Genomic DNA, 25,000 nt, shown 5'->3' with positions numbered 1-25,000 from the left:
ACCGCTAGTATCTGAGTATCTGATTATCGGTCCTTAGGCATGTCCGTGCGTGTGTCAACATCCGTTTCGGGAATACCACAGAAAAGAACTAAGGAATCAATCATAATGACGCAGAAGGAGTATGTTATCTTTTGCATTAATAGTACATTCTGAAGGGCCTTTCACTAATTGCGGGTCTGAAACATCAACTGAGTCCTGGGGGTTGCCTACACGACTTCATCCCCAAAAAGAATTGATGAGAATCATCCCCGATGGAAAAAGCCATGAAGTGCGATTATTTATATATATATATATATATATATATATATATATATATATATATATATATATATATATATATATATATATATATATATATATATATATATATATATAAATATATATGTATATATATTATATATATATATAAATATATATATATATATATATGTGTGTATATTACATATATATATATATATATATATATATATATATATATATATATATATATATATATATATATATATATAGTTATATATACAGTTATTCTAAACAGCATAATGGATAAGTGGCATCAGCCAATATAAAACAGATTCTTTATACGCCATAACCCATTTTCTAAAAGAGACGTCATATCCTCGTCCTGATAACCTCCAAATTTCAACGCTCAATGTCCTTTCCCGGAGAGGAATCTTTACGGAAAACTTCTAAAGTAATCATTAACAGCGTTCAGAGGCCTTAATGGAAAATACCAAAGTCATCACTGTAACCGCTCAGACACTTCGCAAAAAAATTTAATAAAATTTTTTTAGAAATCATAAAAAAAAAGTTTCAAATTTTTTATCTCGACTCATAAAACCCGTAACCAGCTCAGTATCAAGACCAGAAGTTCATGGTCATTTTTTCCTGAAAACCTCAGGTAAATCCTCCAACAATACAATCTCTAATCTTGTTGACAAACAAAAGAAGACGTACGGGGTGAAATCGTAAGCTTCTTACGTCGGTTATAAATCTTTTTGGGATTTTGAACAGCTTATGTTCCGAACATATGAAGAATCATTTACGTCCGAGAAGGTAAATAAATGGTCAGCAAATGAAGAGAGAGAGAGAGAGAGAGAGAGAGAGAGAGAGAGAGAGAGAGAGAGAGAGAGAGAGAGAGAGAGAATAAATCTGCATCATAAAAATACAATAAGTACATTCTCACAAGGAGAGAGTGTGAGAAAAAATGCAACTGCATCATAAAAATACCAAAAGTACATTCACAAGAAGAGAGAGAGAGAGAGAGAGAGAGAGAGAGAGAGAGAGAGAGAGAGAGAGAGAGAGAGCGAGAATAAATAAATCTGCATCATAAAAATACCATAAAGTACATTTGAGAGAGAGAGAGAGAGAGAGAGAGAGAGAGAGAGAGAGAGAGAGAGAGAGAGAGAGATAAATCTGCATCATAAAAATACCACAAAGTACATTTTCACGAGAGAGAGAGAGAGAGAGAGAGAGAGAGAGAGAGAGAGAGAGAGAGAGAGAGAGAGAGAGAGAGAGAGATACTCATACATACAGAAAAATGTCCCAGTACTGACAGAGCCTCTTCGTGCAAGCAAAGACCTGCCGAAATACTCCAGTCAGTCCACTAAATTAAACTGTTTCGATCTAAATACAGTACACACAAAACTCTTCATTCAGTCACATAAAAAAAACAAGTAAACAATGCGCCGAAGTTAATTCGGCGAAATCGAGTTTTCTGTATAGCGTATAATGCAGTATGAAACTCTCAGCCATGGCCCATGAAACTCTCAGCCGTGGCCCATGAAACTTTCAGCCATGGTCCAATGGTGGCCTGTGTTGTTGGCACCTATGCCGGTGCCAGACGCACGATCATGGCTAACTTTAACCTTAAATAAAATTTTAAAAAACTCCTCAGGCTAGAGGGCTGCAATTTGGTATGTTTGATGAGTGGAGGGTAGATGATCAACATACCAATTTGCAGCCCTCTAGCCTCAGTAGTTCTTAAGATCTGACGGCGGACAGAAAAAGTGCGGACTGACAGGCAAAGCCATCTCAATAGTTTTCTTTTACAGAAAACTAAAAAGGAAAAAAACTTTTTAACTAACATTGACCTTCACACAGATACCAGCACTATTTTTGCCAATTCTGGGTCTCGCATGACCTGTTCTTGGAAACTTTTTTTTACTGAAGAGTGACGAGGCAAAATGTGTGACACGTGGTATAGCATCTTCGAAAACTTGTTTTTTTTACTTAATTTTCTTCTCTTTTCTTTTACCACGCTGCCAATTTCCTGCTTCCTGTTTATCATGAATTGTTCTATTGATTTATTTTCTTATTTTTCATTTTTCTTAATTTCAAAACCCATAAACCCACTCTCTCAGTCATACCTCTTAAAAGATCTAAATGCTTAACAGCAACAAAATAAAACCTCTTTAATACCAAAACGCGTTCAGAAAATACAATAATTATAAATAAATGAGAAACAAAAATATTCAGCATTTATTTTTTCTCATCAACATATCAAATCAATTAAGCTTAGAGAGCGTTTATGTACCCTAGAGTTAATTATGGTGCATACTTAACTTTGTATATGAAAAAAGAAAATTTAAAAGTTAAAATATATTACCGGATGATAAAACACCACATGATTCTAGGTAATTTACTTTATATTTAAGTAAACAAAACTTGACAAACATTAAATACACATAGGTAGCTGTATAAACAACGTGGTCACAAAAGTCGGTATGAAAATAACCACTTAAAATGTGAAGATCTTAAAATCCGTGTTAACAAAATTCAAGGTTAACCTAACAAGTTATTTACCTAAAGTAAAATAACTTCTTCGATGAACTTTAACCTTTAAAAGTAATTAAGTGCTAGGAAAAAATTATTATATTTTAGGAAATTATTCTTAAATGTAATCAATTCCCTGCAAACATTATTTGAAAAGAAAGAAAAATCAAAACGGTACCAGTGTTTTTTCATTACTGTCTACCAAATTACCGCTTAACGACAAGTAAAGAAATAAGGTCATCATAAATAAGATAACTAAACAAAAACGATCGGTTATAAAAGCACAAACCATTTTTTTTTTACCTAGAATAAAGTCGAAATACTGAATGCAAACAACTCGCTAACTGAATCATAAGTCGAGCTCCTTCATGCAGACAATTCAACTGAACCCAAGAGGAATATAAATTTATCATAAAATCGAAGTTTTATGAAAGACCTCTTGAAATACCTGCTAAATGTAACCAGCACACAAACTAACGTTCGACTTTTATGAGTGGAAGAGTTTCTCAGCAAAGCTCTGGAAGTTCTTCTGGGGAGTAGCTGACCTGCAACATAAATCTTGAGCTACGTGCCATCCTAGGTTCATTGGGTTTACAGCTTTAGCACTGAAGCAGTGGAATTAAGAACTGTTTGCCGTTACCATAAATACATTTCTCAACACACTAGACAGGTGGTTCTCAACCAGGGAGGATTTCCCCCCTCAGAGGGAATGTCAGAGTTTCAGAGTGGGAACTGTGACCACAGACTGGCAGGCTCTAACTGGCTCTAGGACCGCACAAAACGCAGTATGCATCGGTCCGCACTACTGGGAGGCCACGCTGGGCTTTCTCCCCTCTAGCTTGTGTGTTTGTGTTAGTATTTTGTTACATATCATTTGGAATGCACCTTTTAAGGCAGACAATTTTGGAAAGGGGGCGGAGGGGATGACAGCTTGACATATGGTGAAAGGGTGCATGGGCCAAAAAAGGTTAACCACTGCACTAGACCAAAGACACATCCCTATGACTTCTTCAGTGACCGGATTTCTTATAAGACGAAGTATTGTGAAAAAATTACATTAAGACCAAGTAACCAACCTCAGGTCTTCGAGAGCGATGACTAGACAACAGACCTCCCTGCGTTTCTATGGACAACTATCCTGGAGTTGTCGTGTTAAAATACTGCAAAATGGGATCAAATTGAGATTCAAAATGGTTTGAGCCGCTAGGAAACTCTTATTAAATAGAAACGTCAGTTCCCAAGATGTAGTTCATAAACGAATGGCTTGGTGGCAAGACACCACCTCGTTCTGACACTGAACTACTAAACTATGGGAATAACGAAACGAAATTCTAAAAGGGACAATAATGCAAAGAAATAATAATGCAACGTAAACATTTTCTTTTTACAGGTCTCAACAATTACATGAAGCAATCTGAAAAATTAAAAATTTTATAAACCAGTCGAATAGGATGTGTGAAAAAACAAAATCCAAACTATGACTTAATCCTAAATATAAAAAAATATATATTATTTTACAATCCAAAAACTAAATCATGTACAATAACTTGATATAGCAAATAGAACCTAAAACCTAAAGAATCTAAATACTGCACGTTACACTCGAAACATTTCCTAAAAGGTAAATATGTGGTAAGAACTTGACGTACGAGAACGCCAAACCATACACCATATTGCAAGGGGGAAACTGCGGTTGAGGAATTTTGTTTAATGAGAAAATGCTAATAAAGAGGTGGGGCTTTATTGGTAGCCGAGGTCCGAGTTGGAGACTGAGAGACAAAGTGGCTAGATGTACGGTTCATGGGTAAAGGTACACGAGTAAAACGAGAAAATCAAGCGGAATAAAGAAATAGATCAGCAGAGGAAAGATGAAAAACAACCGGGCACTAATAAAAAGTAAAACAGAAAAAAACAGAAAGTAAAAAAAAAATTGGAAAGTAAACGTACAAAAGAATTAAGATAACGCGGAAGGGGAACTATTCCTGAAGGAAGAAGAAGAAGAAGAAGAAGAACTTTCGTTAAAAAGGCATAAACTGATTTACGACCGAGCGGTTCTCTCGATGCCGACTGGGCCATATGGCAGAAAATCTGTAATTCCACAGCCATAATTTACAGCACTGTCATGAAATCATCGTACGCCTTGCTTTCGATTGTGTATTTATGCGTGTTTGATATGCATGGATAACTTTGACAAACGTTGTTCATACACTTATACACACAAGAACTCATTATGTGCGTATGGATATTTATTTTGTGAGGGCGATATGAATACTTATATATACATACATGTATGTGACATATATATACATATACTGTATATAAATACATACACACACATATAAATAAATTATATATATATATATATATATATATATATATATATATATATATATGAGAGAGAGAGAGAGAGAGAGAGAGAGAGAGAGAGAGAGCAACACGCAAATATATACTAATGAAACCGAACTGAGAGGCACGAGACAATTGACCATTTATGGAAACCATTTTTAAGTTTGCTGGTACCTTGCACGAATCTTTGATGGTTGACCCTGCAAATAAACCTTTTTTTTAATGCAAGCCTTAACTGTCCACTTGATTTTTATATAACAGTTAATATGAGGAATCAGTACCTCGCAGCCAGGAAAACATCAGGGCTATTAAACAAGACTACATGTACGTATTTTAATATTCAATATATAATTAAAATGCAATAATAACACAAATCATTTTTGTAAACAGTCTAAATTAATGATGATACTAGTGTTCTAAATAATAATAATTATTAATACTCAATGCCAATAATAAATATAAAGGCGAAGCAACAAGGCAAACAATGGCATTACACTACAATGAAAGAAAGAGTAAAATCGTGGACAAGCAGCTCATTAACAAAAACAGAGAAACAAACCAATGGCGCAAAAAAAAAAAATACCAATAAGTGCACACCGAAACACATGAGGAAAGTACACTAGCGACCAACCGGATGCAACAAGGTCGCTCAGAACGGCAACAACGAGGTCACAGCATCGAAGAAAAAATAATCTATGACCACTACAGCAAAAAAAAAAAAAAAAACAGCGACAAAAAGAGCCATTCAAATTATCAACGTTCACTGTCGTAAGTGAAATAAACACTGTGGAGAAGGTGACCAAAATCTTTGTAACGAGATTAGAGAAGAAGAGAAGGATTGTCTCCAGCAGCCAAGACACCAGAGAAGTGAAAGAGAGATGGCTGCGGGCGTGAGGGGGATGCAGGGTGGGAGGGAGGGTGCAGTGCCACTTGGAGCACACGAGAGAAGGATTTCGATGGAGAAGCGAAGTCTGCCAACTGCGATTTGCGAGCAACGTTCGTTAAATGGCAGAATCACCAGCAGCTCAGCCACTGTCATCGGCAGCCGAAGCCAAAGCGGACTGAAAGAACAGAAAAAGGTGAGGGGGGAGATAGAAAGAGAGAGAGTGAAGGGGGCGGCGCCAGGCAAAACCGGGGGGCGGGGTCTGCTAGCCGATGAAAGTCGCCCCGTATAAAATCGTAAGTATGGCCGTTTGCCCCCGTCAGTATAGTTTTCCCTGCCGTTTAGATCACACTCAGCACATAACACAATAAGGTAGGTATCTCCCAACACGAAGACCAAGTTAGTGTCTGCTACTGCTACTTCTGCTGCCGGGGCTACTTCGCCTCCTTCGCCGGTCGCTCGCCGTCGGGAGGTGAATTTCGTTATAGGGTTCAGGTCTCGACGGGGATACGTCCTGAAGTCCAACCGAGTATAATTGGATTACCGTGGTGATTTGTGTTTGTGTCTCTTTTGTGAGGTCGTGACCTACTAGGTGTTTTGATGGCTGTTCTAATATCTGTGTGTTTTCCCCCAACCAAAAGGAAAATGTGGAACTCCTTCCTGTTCGTTGACCTCTTAGCCACAAAAGGACAAACTGATGTATTTTCGTTAACTGTGAAAGAAACACTTACAAGTGATCAAGTGAGACTGCCTGAAGTGTGAAATCACCGTTAGACAAATGATCGTAGATCGAACAATCACTGACCATGATGGACTGAGAATCGTAACAGATTCTCCCGACAAAAACCGGTTTACGTGCAAGCCCTCACGTGGAATAAAAAAATAAAAAATAAAAGGAGACCTATAACTGGATTTACGAACAACGTGAAAGCCAAGGAACATGCTAAATGGTTATCAGCTGAATTTTGTTCCTTTATCACCTAGTTAATCACGAATGCAACGAAAATTTCAAGAAAAAACAACGAGGAATACGTTCCTTCTCACGTGTTCGTAAATCCAAAGAACCTCGTACGGAAAATTATGATATGGACGAAACAAAACACACCACACGTTCTCTTTGCACACACTCCACTACTATACGTTCAGTTTCGAATCTCAGTGTTCGTTTAGGATTAAACGTTTCCAGTAACCCCGGCAAATCTCACAAGTTGAGAGCATTTCCCTCAAGGCCGCGACAGAAGATAGCAGTTGAATTATTCATATATATATATATATATATATATATATATATATATATATATATATATATATATATATATATATATATACACACACACAAAATTCTTGTTTATGGATACTCATCTACTTAAAAAAAAATTATATTGACCTCGTTATACAAAAAGTAACTGACATGTAAATAGCGCACATACCTGTGGCGTCTAATGACTGAAATACAATTGAAGTCTTTTGGACACTACTGACCTACATCGTAGTTAAGAGAACAGTCCTCATAATAGTTCATTCCTAATACTAGAAACTATAAATTATATATATTTATATATATATATATATATATATATATATATATATATATATATAAAATTACTAGAGGGAAGTGTTCTGTTCAAAATTACAGTCAAAAGTAAGAAATGCACAATGAAGCAAGTAAAATAATCTGTATCACGAGTAATGACGATAATAACTGATATGAAAGAGAAAAATTCTATAAATTACGAAAAAACGTAACATTTATGTTCCCAGCGTAACTCTAAGCATAATCTTTTATCATTCCTACCGGAAAGGTGCCGAAAATATTCCCTAGCTGTGACGCAACTCCAGCCAGTGATCCTACGTCATCGCATGTCACTGCAGCTGTCAAAAATTCATGTTTGTAACGTCGTAACCCCACTTTTACTTCATAATCCATATAGTACCTTCACGGATCATTGAGTCTTTGTTCGGGGTTTGAAAGGGAAAGCCAGAACACTTCAAAATTGAAACACATGAGATCTATAAAGTTAATGCAAGATAAATTTTTAATATAAATTTCATTTTCAAGTGAGACAAACTTAAAACATTTGATTTTGAATAATTATGCATTTTAAAACAACAACGACTATAAAAAAAACAATGGTTATAGACCCTGATTCAAATATGAAAAAATTATAATGTACGAATAGATTATTTCCATTTAATTTCTCCTAAAATAGAATGCGTAACGACGTTTCCAACTCAAGCGTAGCAACGATCAGATATCAGAGGCAAAAATATAGGTGACTGACTGTTAATGATTGTCTTTTCTATGATACGCTTGAGTGTCTGCTTGCTTCCGTCCCAACAATACGTGTCAATTCTGGCTGTCGTAAGTACAGCTTCAATTAAAAAATAAATCAATAAATAAATCCCATTATATATATATAATATATATTTATATATATGAACTACTCATAAATAAAAGTAATTCTGTGGAATCACAAGAATGAAATATCTCATCTTGCTAAAAACAGTAATAGCAATAATAGTAATAATGCTAAGAACCCACACAAACTAAAGCAACAAAAATGTGACATTAAAATGTAGCGCTGCTACTCCGACATCATATTTAACCGTGAAACTCAATTGAGTCATCACTTTTCAGCATCGCCAACATCATCATTAAAGTCATCGCTCATTCGTGAGGATGTTTCATCGTAATCAGGGCAATACTCATTGCATGGGAAACTTTGCCATTACAAAAGGGAACTGGATCGTCTGCCGGCACATATACGAGTGTAGTGGCTGTACCATCGAGTGTTGGAATTCCCATAGATAACCAATGATTTGAGCTCTCTCTCTCTCTCTCTCTCTCTCTCTCTCTCTCTCTCTCTCTCTCTCTCTCTCTCTCTCTCTCTCAGTACAAAACCATCCTTGCTCTCTCAAAAGCAGCTATTCTTTCTCTCTCTCTCTCTCTCTCTCTCTCTCTCTCTCTCTCTCAGTACAAAAACCATCCTTGCTCTCTCAGCAAACAGCTATTCTCTCTCTCTCTCTCTCTCTCTCTCTCTCTCTCTCTCTCTCTCTCTTGTGCAAACAGTTATCTATACTCTCTCGGCAAAGAGCTAGTCTCGTTCTCTCTCCTCTCTGCGTCTTCATTACTACAGAGAGGAAAACTCCGTTATTCTTGAATCTCATCTATTCAGGATACCAAGAACGTTCTGATCGAGAGATTTCAACGGAAGGAGCATAGGAGTGCCCATTTAGTGATGAGAATCGAACCAGGAAACAAGAGTGAGAGTTGAGGACGTGAGAGGTGAGAAGAGACCTCTCCAGGTTACTGAGAATTAGTTCAGCGTGTAAGTCGGTTTTCTAGGTGAGAGTTGAGTTCGCTAGAGGTGAGAGTATTTTTTCCCCGGGAGGGGAGGGGGGTGAGAGATTGGGAAGGTGGTTGAAAGTTACTTACTGGGTTTATAGATCTTACTGAATGGGATTATTGTGACTAAACTTCACTATTATTGTTACTATAATACTGCTTCTGCCAGTGTGAGTCATTACTATTATTATTATTATTATTTCACGCTCATCACAGATTGCGTTGGCGTTCTCTTTACATTTCTACATCTGCTGGAACGTATTGCTCTAAAAACTGTCAATAATAGTATAGCATGTAAAATTTCTGTACTCAAAAACAGAACCACTTAATGACAGCCACTTTTACCCCAAACAACCGCCACTGGCCTTCCTCTCCCATTTTTTCTCTTTCTACTTCTTTTTTCTCTTTCTCTCTCATTCGTCTTGCACTTGGTATTCAGCACAGCTACAACCACATCACGTTTCTCTTGTATGAACCAGGTTGTCCCTCTAGCTCTTTGCATACCACTCACTCCCTAACCCACTCCCCTTCAATCACTCCCACCCCCCAACCACAGCTTCTCCCACACCCCCCGAGGGCCCGGTGCCTATGCAGACTGCCAAATTAGATTAATGCCACGGTTGCCTTTAGGAGGTCGATAGCAGCTGGATGAGGATTCATTATGTGTTTGCTTTGCTTGTTTATTTGTTTGTGATTCGCTTGATCCTGGAAGGGTGTCAATACTTCGTCCGATTATCTTTTACTGTGGTTAAGTCTGCGTGTGCAATGTTTGCTAAGAAAGTGTAACATTATCATTCGTTCTAGCTTTGTTTCTTCGTTGTTTTTAAATAAAAACAAATTCATTTTTCTTATAAGTTGTCTATTTGACACTGGTTTTCCAACATACTCTGGAGTTACTGAGTACTCCAATTATATCTAATTGTGTGATATCCATGCGCTGTCATACAAAAGTTTGATTACGGCTCCTGTAGTTTTCACTGTAAATTGGTTTTCACTGTAAATTAGTTTTCATTGTAAATTGGTTTTCACTGTAAATTGGTTTTCCCTGGTATGGTGACTGACTTGTAATTCAAACGTAGACGTTGGCATGTACGCTCGTCTGTTCGTTTGCCAATCAACGTCTGAAAGTCATAAACGAAAAGTTTATAAATTCAATCTTGTCCCTCGAATGATACCAACAGTTTCGTACAATGTATGAATTATTTCATTATCGATTAATCCTTTACGCATATTGCTCAAATTAATACACTATAATTAATTACAATATTCATTATAAGAACGAATAATTTCTCTGTAGACTTTGCATGTATTTCTCCAATTTTGTTGACAGATCCCAGGTGTTAAAAGCGAAACAGATCGTCTTAATTTTCCTAAATTATCTATGGAAACCTTTAATATGACGAAACACTGAACCGAACATAATTCCTAACGCCAAAAGTTCCACTTTTCAATGTAATCACCAAACGTCAGACTTTCCACTCTCTGAAATAGATCAAAATTATATATTACATAAGAATGCACACACACAGACATACAAACACAGATGGGGGAAGTGGCTGCAACAGTTGTCTAGCGATGAAAGCAAATGTACCTCGTTAGTGACAGTAATAATGCACTTCAAGTCTTGAGCAGGGTGTTTTCTCACCTTTATGTTTAAAGATTACATCTTTCGAATTAATAACCAAGAACTGCGCGCAAAGAGAGAGAGAGAGAGAAAGGGGGGGGGGCCATTTTCTAGACTGACTTACGGTTACAACGTCAGGTGTCATATACACCTGCCTACTTGTAAATATATCTTCCAGGGGTTGGGTGTGTCCCAACACGTAATTATTCACCTGAATAACTGGACGTAACCTGATAACAAGGACCCAGTAACATGACAAGGGGATTTAATAGTTATCGTTGGTGTTCGTGCGTATACTGGATTTATCAAGATCGCTCACAGAGCTCCCCGGCCCCGCTACGCCTCCACAACTACTATTATCTCTCCTGTAGGTTGAATTTACTAGTGTGATGACATTGCTCTCCAACTATACGCAAAGATATTTGCAATTTCCGGTTTGAAAAGCCATTTCTTGAAAAATTTAAAGCATTTTTAAATTGTGAAAATGCTCCCACATGTAGCAGAAAATACAGAATAAATGGGCTTAAGTCGCCATACCTTATAGTAAAGACACGCCAGCAAGGATCGCACCTGGAACAAGAAGAAAAAAAAAATAACACATCAAGAAATCACATTAGAAAAGGGAAGCCCTTCTGGGTTAGAAAAATGTCAACATCTGGCAACTCTGTCACTTCATTCATATCACGTTCGATCCCAGGCTACAACACGACCCAGGTAATGGAAGCCCTACTGACCGAGGGCAACACTCAATAAACCAACGGCCAGTGGCGTTATATTGACGTAAGATCGATTTGCTTATACACGAGGGGCAATGAATGAATGGCCCGAGACTCAGCCGAATCTAGCCAAAAGGATGAATCACAGACAAGCTGTTATTCGCTGCCATTAGACGGTGTTCAATGACGGTGATTTCTAAAGAATGCGTTCAGTGGCAGGAAAGAAAGTTAGGGCTTACGTACTTCATTCAGTTCTGTCATTACCTCGTTATTTCCTTCCCGCAGTAATCATAGTGTCAGTCCCGTTTATTATTTCATACTTTTTCTACTGATTCTACAAGAAAACTAAACATAGCCGCAATATTAGGAAAGATAATGAGATCGTTACATAGAGTGCATTTAAATCACCCGTTAATTTATCACGTGAGAAAATCCTCTTGAATTCTGCGATAACATGCGAATAATTTCCCAACAGCAACTGTGGCATAAACTTATTCATGTTCAGATTTATATATCAATATATTCAAATACTGATTACTTTTAAGCCGTTACATCCAAGTCTAATGGCACTGACAAAAAAGCCGCAAAACACTCTTGTACCTAGGGATTAAACTAAGACCGAAAGTAGATTCCTTGCCCAAAATTTATTGCGTACAAAATTCAGGTAATTTTTAAATTTTAGCTACAGTAATCATGATAAAAAAAAAAAAAAAAATTTGCGTAGCTGAAAATGGAACAGCTCAAGAAAACCAGACTTCAAAAGTACTTTCATGCAGTTTCTTTCCAAAAGTACTCCCCAGTACTACGAACTGTAAACCTCAGGAAAAGGCAACTGAACTTTCAAGATTTTCGAGGGACGTAAATGAGCATCCACGAAAAAGTCCTAAATAGGCGAATCTCTTTACGTGTTCTTGAGTACGCCTCACTCGAGAGGCTTTGGGGCAGGAGTGTTTAAAATGCAACTCTAACAAAAAAGAAGAAACAATGATAAGGTAACAATTACTACGTATCTCAGTCAAGTTCATCTTTTAGTAAAAAACTTGTAAGACTCGTCAGGTCACTAGATTAAGTCTCGTTCAAGAAATCCTGTTCTGGTCGAATATTCGCCAGTGGCCACAGTCCAGTGACCCGGAGAAGCATTCGGTTTACTTTGTAGTCCACTGTAATTGTAACAGTCACGCTCAGCTATCCGTTTCCTTGACGGAGGGAAGTAAATATATACGTGCACTGGAATCCTTTTTCGCCTCTCTCTCTCTCTCTCTCTCTCTCTCTCTCTCCAGAAAATTAAAATCTCTCTACTTTCGTTATGCCTTCCATCGTTCTGCGTGACGCACACACATACACTGTACATAAATATGCATGTATGTATGTATGTATGTATGTATATATATATATATATATATATATATATATATATATATATATATATATATATATATATATATATATGTAGTATATATATATATATATATATATATATATATATATATATATATATATATATATATATATAATTGTATATATATAGAAATAATCAACACACAATCACGTGTGGAACAGAAATAAATTTCTGACTCACATCAGGATCGAAGCCATGTCTTTCAATTGAAAGGCAAGGGCGCTGCCCACTAGGCCATACAAGTCTAAAAGAAGTTGGAACCTGAGAGCAATTGTACCCAAGGAATTACCTGGGCAAGTTAACTGCTGAGCCGGGAAGTTGGGGAAAACTCGCTGGTATGCAAGCAGTTAAGTTTGCCCAGGTAATTCCTTGGGTGCAGTTGCTCTCAGGTTCCAACTTCTTTAAATTGTATGGCCTTAGTGGGCAGCGCCCTCGCCTTTCAATTGAAAGACCTGGGTCTGATCTTGATGTGAGTCAAAATTTAAGTTAATATATATATATATATATATATATATATATATATATATATATATATATATATATATATATATATATATATATATATATATATATATATATATATATATATATATATATATATATATATATATATATATATATATATATATATATAAATATATATATATATATATATATATATATATATATATATCTAACGTCAATAGTTTGCTTTACTGCTGTTTATCCAGTTAACAAAGTGAAACATGGACTGATTTCTAAGTCAAGAAATATCAGACGCCGTCAACACACTGACCACTTGAACAACAGGAAATGGAGCAAGGAACCTCACTCCAAAGTTCTATCTGAAATTCAAAAGGTTTGCACCTTCTAGAGCCACACGTTCCAAGGGTAAATAGTAAATATATATATATATATATATATATATATATATATATATATATATATATATATATATATATTGTATATATATGTGTGTGTTTTGTGAAATTGCAGGCCCTGTGGTAAGAACGGAGGGGAAAAAACAATTAAAAAATCAAAATTACGGTGGCAACCGATTCACACCCCAACCAAGAGTGTGACTGGCAAATCAAATCCAATAAAACATTTATTTTGCTGTGCTCTCCGTGATTGTTACGGAATGCTACGATTATAATTTTCGCTCTCCCTCTCTCTCACATGAACATCTAAACCGTATTACATTGCCCACTTCAAGACGACACAGACTCTTTTGTTTTACAAGATTGGTCTTTGTAAATCGAAATATATGTGTGTGTGTATATATATATATATATATATATATATATATATATATATATATATATATATATATATATATCTATACATATATATATATATATTACATATATTATATATATTTTTATGTATGAATGTATACACAAACATGAGCAAAATAAAAGTAAACACGAATATTCCAGGTATCATCACTACCAGTCGAACATCTGTGCAAGCTACTAAAACCAAATGCTTGTTTAGTCGCCAAAGAAAGCCTAGAAAATATACCAATCGTCTTCCTGTTGCGCCGAGAAAGTCCAGTGATAAATAGATCAGTTTCATTCTCTCTCTCTCCCCCTCTCTCTCTCTTTCTCTGTGAAAGTTGAAACGGCGGCGGTAGCAGAGTCTCGCCCTAGGGGTACCGCTAATGCTAACCAAGACGGCAGCGGTGGTGTTGCGGTGCCTGCCGTACTTTCTTCTTCTTAGCCTGATTTTTTCCCTTGCTATCTTCGCCGTCCTCCTTACTGCATTCGGTGTTCATATTAAGTTTGCTTTTTCTGGTTCCGTGTGTTTTTAGCGTTTCTCTCCATGTGAGCCAACCATTATTACTTCTGAAGGGCCTCCTGTTTTGTTCCTCATAGTTCTCTAAGAGCTTATGGATCCTGATTTCGTTTCATACTCGCAATTCTGTTCCTCTTACAAAACATTTCTTCCAAATTTTTAATTATGTTAATTCCTTCCACATTCACGGCAATCCAAACTGAAGAAAAGAACAGTAAAATGGAATAACAACACTAGTCATAATAAAAAGACAAGGACTCATTCAAAAGACTAGCGGGATCTCGCGGTTGCAGAACCAAAAGCATGGATTTTCCGCGGTCTAAATAAGAACTTTTCAAGGCCGTCGGGCCAGTGAACTCGGTCGCAAACAACATAACTTCCTCGAGTTACACAGCTGAACAGTCCAGGTATGTTACTGATTGCAGGGCCGTACTGGAATGAACTCGGATGAAAATTACATTACCAATTCAAATTCTGGTGCGTAAGTCGCATGAAATTAAGGTTTGACTGACACCAAGATGAACAGTTAATAGGAACTAGGGCTCTAAATAATACTTAATTACCAGGGTATATCATCGGTGATAAATGTTAACGTTTTTAATTCCTGTACTTATACCCCAAGTTTTGTGAAGACATTTTCGAGTTAACGTCATACTTGCACTAATGTTTCACGGTCCATGGCGTCCCTCCCATTAATTTTCTTTTAAACAATCAGTACCATAAATGAAATCTAATTTCAATCATCCCACTAATTTTCCTTACTTACACAAAATAACCACTCAGAGCACTAGTTCTCTTCCCATTCATTACTTGCACAAAATAAATATTTTTGCCAATGGCGCAATCCTGACCTGTTGCCGTGGTTCCTTCATAACTTATATATTCCTGTCAGCCTTATTTTAAATTCTTACAAACATCTTATTTAGTTCTAGGCTAATGGTTACCTTGCCATAATCCACCCAGAAAATCTGGAAATTTCTTATACCCGCTTATTATCTTTGCTGATGTTTATCTTTGTTATTGTTGTAAAAACAGTAGCAGAACCACGTGAAGTACAGTAAAACATAAAAGTACAAGAGAAAGGTCCAACAAAGACAAATACTCGACCATCACGTCGAGTTAACAAAAAAAAAAAAAATCTACAAAACATGAAAACGTGAGTGTAAATATAAAAATACGAAAAATATTGACATTTACCCTTTCATTAGTCGGGGAAAGGACTCGGAAATACTAAGTTGGAGTCACGACGGAGTTTAAGTGTTTCCAGAAAATGAGAAAGAAAGACAATTCCCGGTACGACGAACACCCGGAAGTCGCGCTTGCAAAACAGTGTTCAATTTAAGCTGCTTAAAGAAAACGACATTGAAAATATTAATCCGTTTTCAACATTGTCAACTAAAGTGAACGCATAGAAAAATATTACAATAGGTATCTGCACATTTAGAGGTCTGACTCGCTAAAATTCAGCAAGAAATAAAAACCATTAAATTCAGACTCTCTATCAAATTTGTGCAAGAAATTCCCAAATGGGGAAAACCCACCTTAAAAAGATATTTCACTGGACAATCAGACTGGTACATTTCGTTCTAATTCAGAAAAAAAATACATCGGAATTCCTTTTACTGGCCATTCACTCTTCAATTTATACGTGTGATTTCTGAATACGGAAACCTTAGCTTCAATGAAAAAAATTTTTATTCGTAAAACATTAAAGGATTCGGATAAATAATTGTCATTCAATTCTCAGAAAAAACAGAAGCCTAGCAGCTGAGCGCTGTCAGCTGACAGACAGAGGTGATTTATGAACTGAAAAAAATTCAGGATTTGGAACTCATGAATAAATTATGAATGCCTACAAACATAAAAAAAAATCTGCGGAAAAATTACAATGATAACCAAAATAATAACAATAACAATGACGAAATGATGAGTAATATAAATAACTTCAATTACACTTTCGTCGTTTTCTATAGCAAACTAAACCGCACTTAATCAAGTTACTCAAATAAAAACCAAAGTATAAAAGACGGCAAAAAAAAAAAAAAAAATAAATAAACGAGGCAATATGAGAGAGACAGTAAAATACACAAATCGCGGGATTAAAATCTTCAACATAATCCGCTTTGCCCCGCCTAAGAATATACCCACAATGTTGACATCATAAAGTATCGTATATTACTGCACTTTACATATCTTGCGGGGACGTCACACCCAAGGTCATGTTTCCTCAATGTCAAGGAATGCTCCAAGGGACGAACATGAGTCTCCATATTAGGAAGGGTGAAAAAGTATAATGCTGTGAAGTTTCTACATGCGTGCGTACATATGTCTTGTTTATAAATCTTCAGCTGTATATATATATATATATATATATATATATATATATATATATATATATATATATATATATATATATATATATATTTATATATATATATTAGGCCTCGCCTAAACAGCGAGATCCATGACATCAGTCCCGAAGAGAAGGGAATGATGTGAGCACATTTCCTGAAAAGTCAATTGGGCCTGTGCTGGCTTAAGCAGAGAATTATATCCTGGTAGTTAGTCCACTTCGGTGGGTCGCCTCCAGCGTGGAGGGGGACATGGAGTTAGTAACATTATCCCAAAAGACCTTGAAAGAACTGAGCGTTTAACACATTCTGGAGACACTACCTTTAAGAGTTGAGGTGTGCATTATTGTGTGTGTATATGTATATATATATATATATATATATATATATATATATATATATATATATATATATATATATATATATATATATATATATATATATATACAGTATATGTGTGTGTTTATATAATAAGCACATTAAAAATACATTCCTTTGAGCATTCAAACAGAATCAAAGTCACCTCATAAGGACGGCATTTGCAAGTGCAAGGCCACTCATTCCACTGTCAAGGACAGCTGCTGAGGACGACGACTGCCTTGCGTTCCGCTAGCTAAGAGTGGGAAACTTGGCCTTGATTAATGCGGTTAGTTCGTCAGGGGGTGAAATTTTCAATAACTCTTTGTGTTTTGTTGATTTTTTTATAGAAGGTGTGTGTGTGTGTGTGATTGTATGTTTGTAGGTTTCACCTGCTTCGATTTACTAGAATACTACGACATATCAAATTTATGGAAAACACTTTTTTAATGAACGCTACCAAGTTGATAATATTGTGAATATTCAAGCTAAGAAAAATGGTATCACATGAAAACAGAATAGTTATAAATATGAGAAATATCCGACAACGAAGCCAAGATCAAGGTGAGTTCCAAACAAGAATCACGAAAAAAGAAGGAATTTATTCCCAGAAATAAATTGCAGTTAAAAGAAACCGGCAATTTTCCTCGGCGGGAAAAAATCTGGCGAATATTTAAGTCTCCCTAGTAAAACCCGTCATTGGCGTCCCAACCCGTCGACTTTCTTTTTTGTCGGATTTCCCTCGGAAGTTCCCAGCAAAACAGAACAGGAAATTGACATTTTTATTTGTTTGTCGAATAGGGGAAACTGAAGACGTAATTGATACCAACAGCTGACAAGCTCCATTGATTATACCAGGTAAGCAGGAGTTTGGGGGATAGGGAGGGAGGGAGGAGAATGCTAACCTATAATTGACCTCATAATTATTGACCCCTGAGCAACTAGAGAGCCCATTAAAGTGCCTCAGTTATGACAAGCCCCGCTGTTGGGATAAAAAAAAAAGAAGAGGAAAATTAATAAAATCGGGGCCCAATTATTAAAGAGAGAGGGAGGCAAAATATTCTCGAAATTGTGGCTCCATTCATTAAAATTCTCATCTGCCTCTTCCGCGTCGCTACCAGAGCGGGTAATTTGCGTTTCTAGTCTTCATACTGCATTAAAATGTAGCGCCAGAGGGATATCTCTCAATCATACAATGTACAACACAAAGCAGAATTTTTCGGTTCCTTCCTATTAACCGTTTCGGAGCCGAGATTAGTTTTAATATTTCTGCTACATGCAATTGTTAATAAACTACATGTTGACAATAACTACAAATCTACACGAGAGGAGAAAAAAATATATCAATAATAAAGGGAGAAAGAGAAACCTTCTGAAGGTTCCCGGAATATGCTTGCCCAGTAGGCAGACAGGGCTAGAGAAAAAATTCTACACTGCACACCGAGTTAGCCTGCTTTCCCTTGCAACAATGCAATGTGACCCCTTACAACCTCAACAACACCTCGCCCCCCAACTCTCTACCTATTGCCTCCCTACTCCACCTATCACCTCCCCTCTCCCTCCGTATCATTCCCTCCGCCTCCCTTGGTACCTCAGCACATTCGTTTTAATAGCATTAGTCATTCTTGACTACCTCAGATTCGTGTAAGTTTTTCCTTTGTTGTTTTTCCTCCTTCTTCGTCTCAATTTAATTTATTTTCTGTGAAGGAATTAGTTCCTCTTCGTTTATTTCCGAGAGTGGAGAGAGGCAAGTTAATGACTGTCTCTTCATGGAGGTTTTCAACTGTTTGCAAGGCAGTTCAGAACACTTGATCGCATTATTGTTTTGCCATCATGTGGATTATATATATAATATATATGTATATATTTATATATATATATGTATATGTGTATATGTGTATATATATATATATATATATATATGTATGTATCAAACTCGACTCACTTTCCACGTTCCTCCACACTACCAGTTACACGATGACGCATCTATTATCATTTTCGCAGAACGCCAACGCTCTCATCGCCTCTGACGTACCCACAGCGTAACTACGGTATGGTCGTAACGTAACTCGACAGCGCGAAATTAAGGCATACCATACCGGGAAAGAAAAGAAAAAAGCGTAACAGCGAAAGTAGGTTTCTACCGCTGTTAAAAAAATAAGAAAAAAGAAAGAGTCTGGCGAGCGGCTTGCCTTGATGGCCAAGAAAACTAGCACTTGGAGCTTTCGCCTTACGCAAGCACGCTTCCTGCGTATGTGCACCTCCTCTCGTAGATGAAATCCGGACGCGCTTGAGTTGCAAGCAACTGAGGCACCTGTAAGCCCAAATACAACCAAAGCGAGATCGATTCGAACTGGCACACAGTCGGAGCGAATTTGGAAGTCATTTGCATTTTTCGTGAGTAATTTTGTGTTCAGCACTATGCAAAGGCGCTCAGATTTCAGGAAACAGAAAAGAAAAATGTTGCATTTACGCGTAGAACTTTTGCTACAAATGATGATGGATGAGATGAGGACTCTCTCTCTCTCTCTCTCTCTCTCTCTCTCTCTCTCTCTCTCTCTCTCTCTCTCTCTCTCTCTCCGAATAGCATGCTGGATTCTAACGCCTAAATTTTGAATATGAATTCTCTACAGATGACTTACTTTGCAATTTTCGCTGTCATTATTATCATGGCTTTAATAATAATGATGGTAGTGGTAGGTATCACCATCATCATCATCACCATTACCAGATCACTTTAAAATCTAAGAAGCTCTATTATAATATCTGCATTTAATACCATATTACACATAAGTTTACAAGTATAAGCTGATTACAAATATGTAAGGGCACAAATCTTGAAATATAAACAAACACATACATATATATGTATATATATATATATATATATATATATATATATATATATATATATATATATATATATATATATATATATATATATATATATATATATATATATATATATATATATATATAATCGTCGCACATCCTGTTGTCAAAAGTCCAGATAAAACGAAAGACTTTCACAATTAAAGTCATCATGGCAGAATGAATCAGTTCTCCGCCTTCCATTTTTAAAGACAACTTTCTCTCTCTCTCTCTCTCTCTCTCTCTCTCTCTCTCTCTCTCTCTCTCTCTCTCTCTCTCTCTCTGCAATTGGTCTCTATTTACGGTCACTTCCATATAAGAGCGCCAGGATGTTGACGGGGAAAGGTCTGGGAGGAGGTGGGGATATCCTCCTTGGTTAGCGGGAAGGGAGGAGGTGGTGTCGCCTTGCTTGGGGAAAGGGTGGGGGGGGAGAGGGGATGGATGATGCTTTTGCCTTTGAAGACGGAGATCGTCGCTTGCAATTATTTGGTGGTTTGCTTTTTCTAGATCGGCTATTAAATTCTCTACCAAACGGTCCTTGGTTTTACTTCAATTAAGTCTTTATATTTTTACAAAAACAAATGCATAAGAAAACAACAAGACATACGGCATGTGAGATTGTTTAAAGTGACTATTTTTCACAAATGAAAAATTAATCAACAAATGTTAGGGATGGTGGATAATTTTCATGTCTTCGTAAATAAGGTACATTTTCATAATTTTCATTAGGCAGTTCAAAATTAAATAAACATCAATAATACTACTGTCCTTTTCAAAATTTAGCTGTTGTTTGTATATATATATATATATATATATATATATATATATATATATATATATATATATATATATATATATATATATATATATATATATATATATATATATATATATATATATATATATATATATATATATATATATATATATAGTATTTATATATACAGTAAATATATTGATGGAATCAATTTACTTCACTCCCAGATTTCGATAAAACATCGGTAAATATGAACGCCTTATATGTATGTCATTCATTTCAAAGTTAAAATACAACTAGAATGAAATGGGCTGTATAACCTAACAATAAAAAAAAAAGCCAAAACGAGAAATTTAACTATCGATTCAACCCTTGGGGAATAAGACTGTCATTTGTAACATGATAAATTACACAACAAAATAAACTTGAAGACAAATGAGAGAAAGGCCGATGAACAAGGAACACTTTGCACTATTCCTATCCCATTTTAGAACATACTTAAGTAGGCCTTCGAAAAGAAAGTTTATATTTAAAAAAAAAATCCATTAAAAATGAAACACTTGCACTTCTTAAAATTCGAAAATGCAGCAAAGAAAACAAAATATCTCTTAAATATATCTACTATGAAAAATAAACAGTCAAATATGCAGCAAACCCTCTTCCTCATGAATGGCCCAAAATCAACAATCGACCTACAGAGGTCCAGCCACACATTTGCCGCGTTCAACCACAACCTACTCCCAGCACAAAACCGCAGCCTGACTCTTCCCCCACATATGACAGTCAGACGGACGGGTGGCAATTATTCAAACCACCGTCTGACTTAATTTTACCAAAAGGCTCTTCCCTCTAAAATATAACCGTCGTCATAATAGAGGGAGGAGAGGTGTGCCGTTGCATAGCTGTCATTGTTCATGGCTACTTGTTCGACGTTCGAGAAAGCTGAATTCGTAAAATTATTACTTGAATACAAAAATCTAGCTAAAATCATTACGGAAACGACATTCTTCCCAGCCAGTACGACAGAGAGAGAGAGAGAGAGAGATAAAAGTCTCGTTCCCACATTTAACCTATTCATCATCAAGTCTCGTCGTCAAAAAGCAGGATGAACGAGGCGCGTTTTCCCACAATAAATAATAAAAAGCGAGAGAAAAAAAACTAAAACATAAAAGAAAAATATGTTGAGGAAAACGGTACTATGTGTTCGTTCTTCACGGAGCCTATGATCGTCAGCGAAAGCTACGATATGTCTAGTGTCGTATCCAGAGTCCATACGTTTTGTTGGTGGGGGGGGGGAGGATTGCAAAATACAGTATCTCACGTTTGAGAGAGAGAGAGAGAGAGAGAGAGAGAGAGCATTCGGGATTAAACGGATATGTTTTTATTTCTACCATAATAAAAAAGTAAAGAACTCCCAAAAAAAAAACACACACACTCACAAATAACCAAGTAAATAAGGAGAAGCAAAGTCGCTGCGTTTACAGTGGGAACAAAAATGTATCTAAAAAAATCTTCACCATAATTCCATGAAGTTACTCATCCGGAAAATACTGATAAAACGTGCCCTGCTTATACCTTATAGTTTCACAATAAAACCATTGAAGATGAAATTATTGAATAACCACAAATATATATATATATATATATATATATATATATATATATATATATATATATATATATATATATAAATATATATATATATATATATATATATATATATATATATATATATATATATATATATATATATATACACAAATATATATATATATACATATATATAGTATATATATATACATATATACACATATATATTGTATATGTACATATATTATCACGTAAAATAAACTCTAGCAGCGTATAGCTTGACATAACGCATTGACAATTATGTAAAACTCAATCTTTTTCCATTATTTTATATTTAGTCTGTCGATCTTTTACTTCTTTATTCCTGTAAAAACAAAGCAAAAATTCAATTACGATTTTATAAAACAAAACGTCTGTTACCTTCGCCGCTTCCAACTCGATTTACGATTCTTTTTCAACTTCGAATCTGTGTCATTTCTTTTACATAAGATGAAGTTTTTCTTCCATTTTCAATTCGATACAACCTCATTGCTCAATCTCATTTTTTTTCAGCCTCCGAAATCCGGGTCACTCTTTGATGTAACAGGTCTTACTTTCTGCTCCATTTCAACTCGAATTATTCTTGTAGTTACTTTTCATTTTTTCAGTGAACTTTCATTTTTATTCGCCTTTTTATTTACTTATTTTGTCACCTTTCCATGTGTACCTCTTTTTATTTTCGTGTAACATGCCAACATCACTTTCTTTTCGTTTGATTTGTCATTCTTCTCAACATTTTTCTTATTCCGTATACGTTACCTCTCTTATGTAATATCTCTTCCTTTATTTATATTCCAGTTGCAATTCAGTACATCTTTTCTTTATACTATTCTCTAATATTTGCATTCAAATTGACGCTCTTCATCTTATTTTCGTTTATTTTCTGCTTCTTCCGCATACGTTATCTCTTTTATGTAATATCTCTTCCTTTATTTATATTCCGGCTGCAATTCATCCCTTAGCTTTTTTTATACTGTTTTTTAATATCTGCATCACTTCTCTCACGTAACAAGGAATTTTTTCCCTCTTTCTTTAATCGAATTCGAATTGACGTTCCTCATCTTATTTCCATTTATTTTCTGCTTCTTCCGCATACGTTATCTCTTTTATGTAATATCTCTTTCTTTACTCATATTCCGGCTGCAAATCATCTCTTGGACTTTCTTATACTATTCTTTAATATCTGCATCGTTTCTTTCACGCAACACGAACTTTTTTCTCTTTTTCTTTAATCGAATTCGAATTGACGTTCTTCATCTTCTTTCCATTTATTTTCTGCTTCTTCCGCATCGGCTTCACTGCCGATCAGTGTCAGGGTGAAGGCTAAACGCTTCCACCGATCACTTTGTTTCTGCTTATTCACTCCGCGATCTTGACTCTTGGGTTTTATCTTTTTTTTTTCTCTCTCCCTTTTTTGCGATGGAGAAACAAGTACCTCGTCCATTGTTCCAGCGAAAGGAAAGAAAAAAGTTCATACTCGCGCGAACACTTACTTGCGTCCAAAGTTAATTGGATAGTGGTTTCGATTTTTACGAACGTCAAGATAATAGCTGGATATAAGAATAAGATAAACGTATGGAAATGGTAATACTCACTTATGCACGAAAAAGAAATACGTTGAGTTCATGTTCATCCGCACCTGTGAGCTCACGCTCGCACATACACATGCATGCATTATATATATATACATATATATATATATATTATATATATATATATATATATATATATATATATATATATATATATATATATATATGTTGAATTTATGTTCATCCGCACTGTGCGCTCGCGCACTCGCATACATACACTATCTATCCATCTATCTACCTATCTAATCTATCTATCTATCTATCTATCTTATATATATATATATATATATATATATATATCTATATATATATATAGTATACACACACATACACAAATGTATTAACAATACATGCATTAACAATACTTGAAAACCTACTGGCATGTTCACACACACACATAGCCAATGTGCACAGGGCAAATGTACTTGCGGATATCACCATGATCATTTCAAAACCGTTAAGATAAGCTAAAGAGCTCTTATGAAAAATCAGACTTTCAAAATAATTTCTGTAAAAACCAAAAATTACGGCTTTCCGAATACTTGACAACTCACCACACGAACAAAATAAAGCATTTGGCA

At 35.8% G+C, this 25,000-nt stretch overlaps 1 protein-coding gene and 1 long non-coding RNA gene across 3 annotated transcripts in view; one reads left to right on the top strand and one right to left on the bottom strand.

Moving 5' to 3' along the window:
• LOC136849705 (uncharacterized) overlaps nt 1-25,000 on the bottom strand; it is a 626,170-nt gene that overhangs the window by 527,233 nt on the left and 73,937 nt on the right. The window lies entirely within an intron of this gene.
• The window catches only part of LOC136849703 (uncharacterized), a 100,168-nt gene continuing 81,460 nt past the window's right edge, over nt 6,293-25,000 (top strand). Inside the window, exon 1 of one of the 2 annotated variants that reach the window (XM_067123058.1) lies at nt 6,293-6,373. The gene's annotated coding sequence lies outside the window, so the exon portion shown is untranslated. The remainder of the gene's footprint in view (nt 6,374-25,000) is intronic. The other variant, XM_067123060.1, reaches the window with a different exon arrangement.

This window comes from Macrobrachium rosenbergii, chromosome 21, assembly GCF_040412425.1.
Source record: "Macrobrachium rosenbergii isolate ZJJX-2024 chromosome 21, ASM4041242v1, whole genome shotgun sequence".
NCBI classification, from domain to species: Eukaryota; Metazoa; Arthropoda; class Malacostraca; order Decapoda; family Palaemonidae; genus Macrobrachium; species Macrobrachium rosenbergii.
Note: the sequence above shows the minus strand (reverse complement) of the source record. Positions and strands in the feature narration are given on the sequence as shown.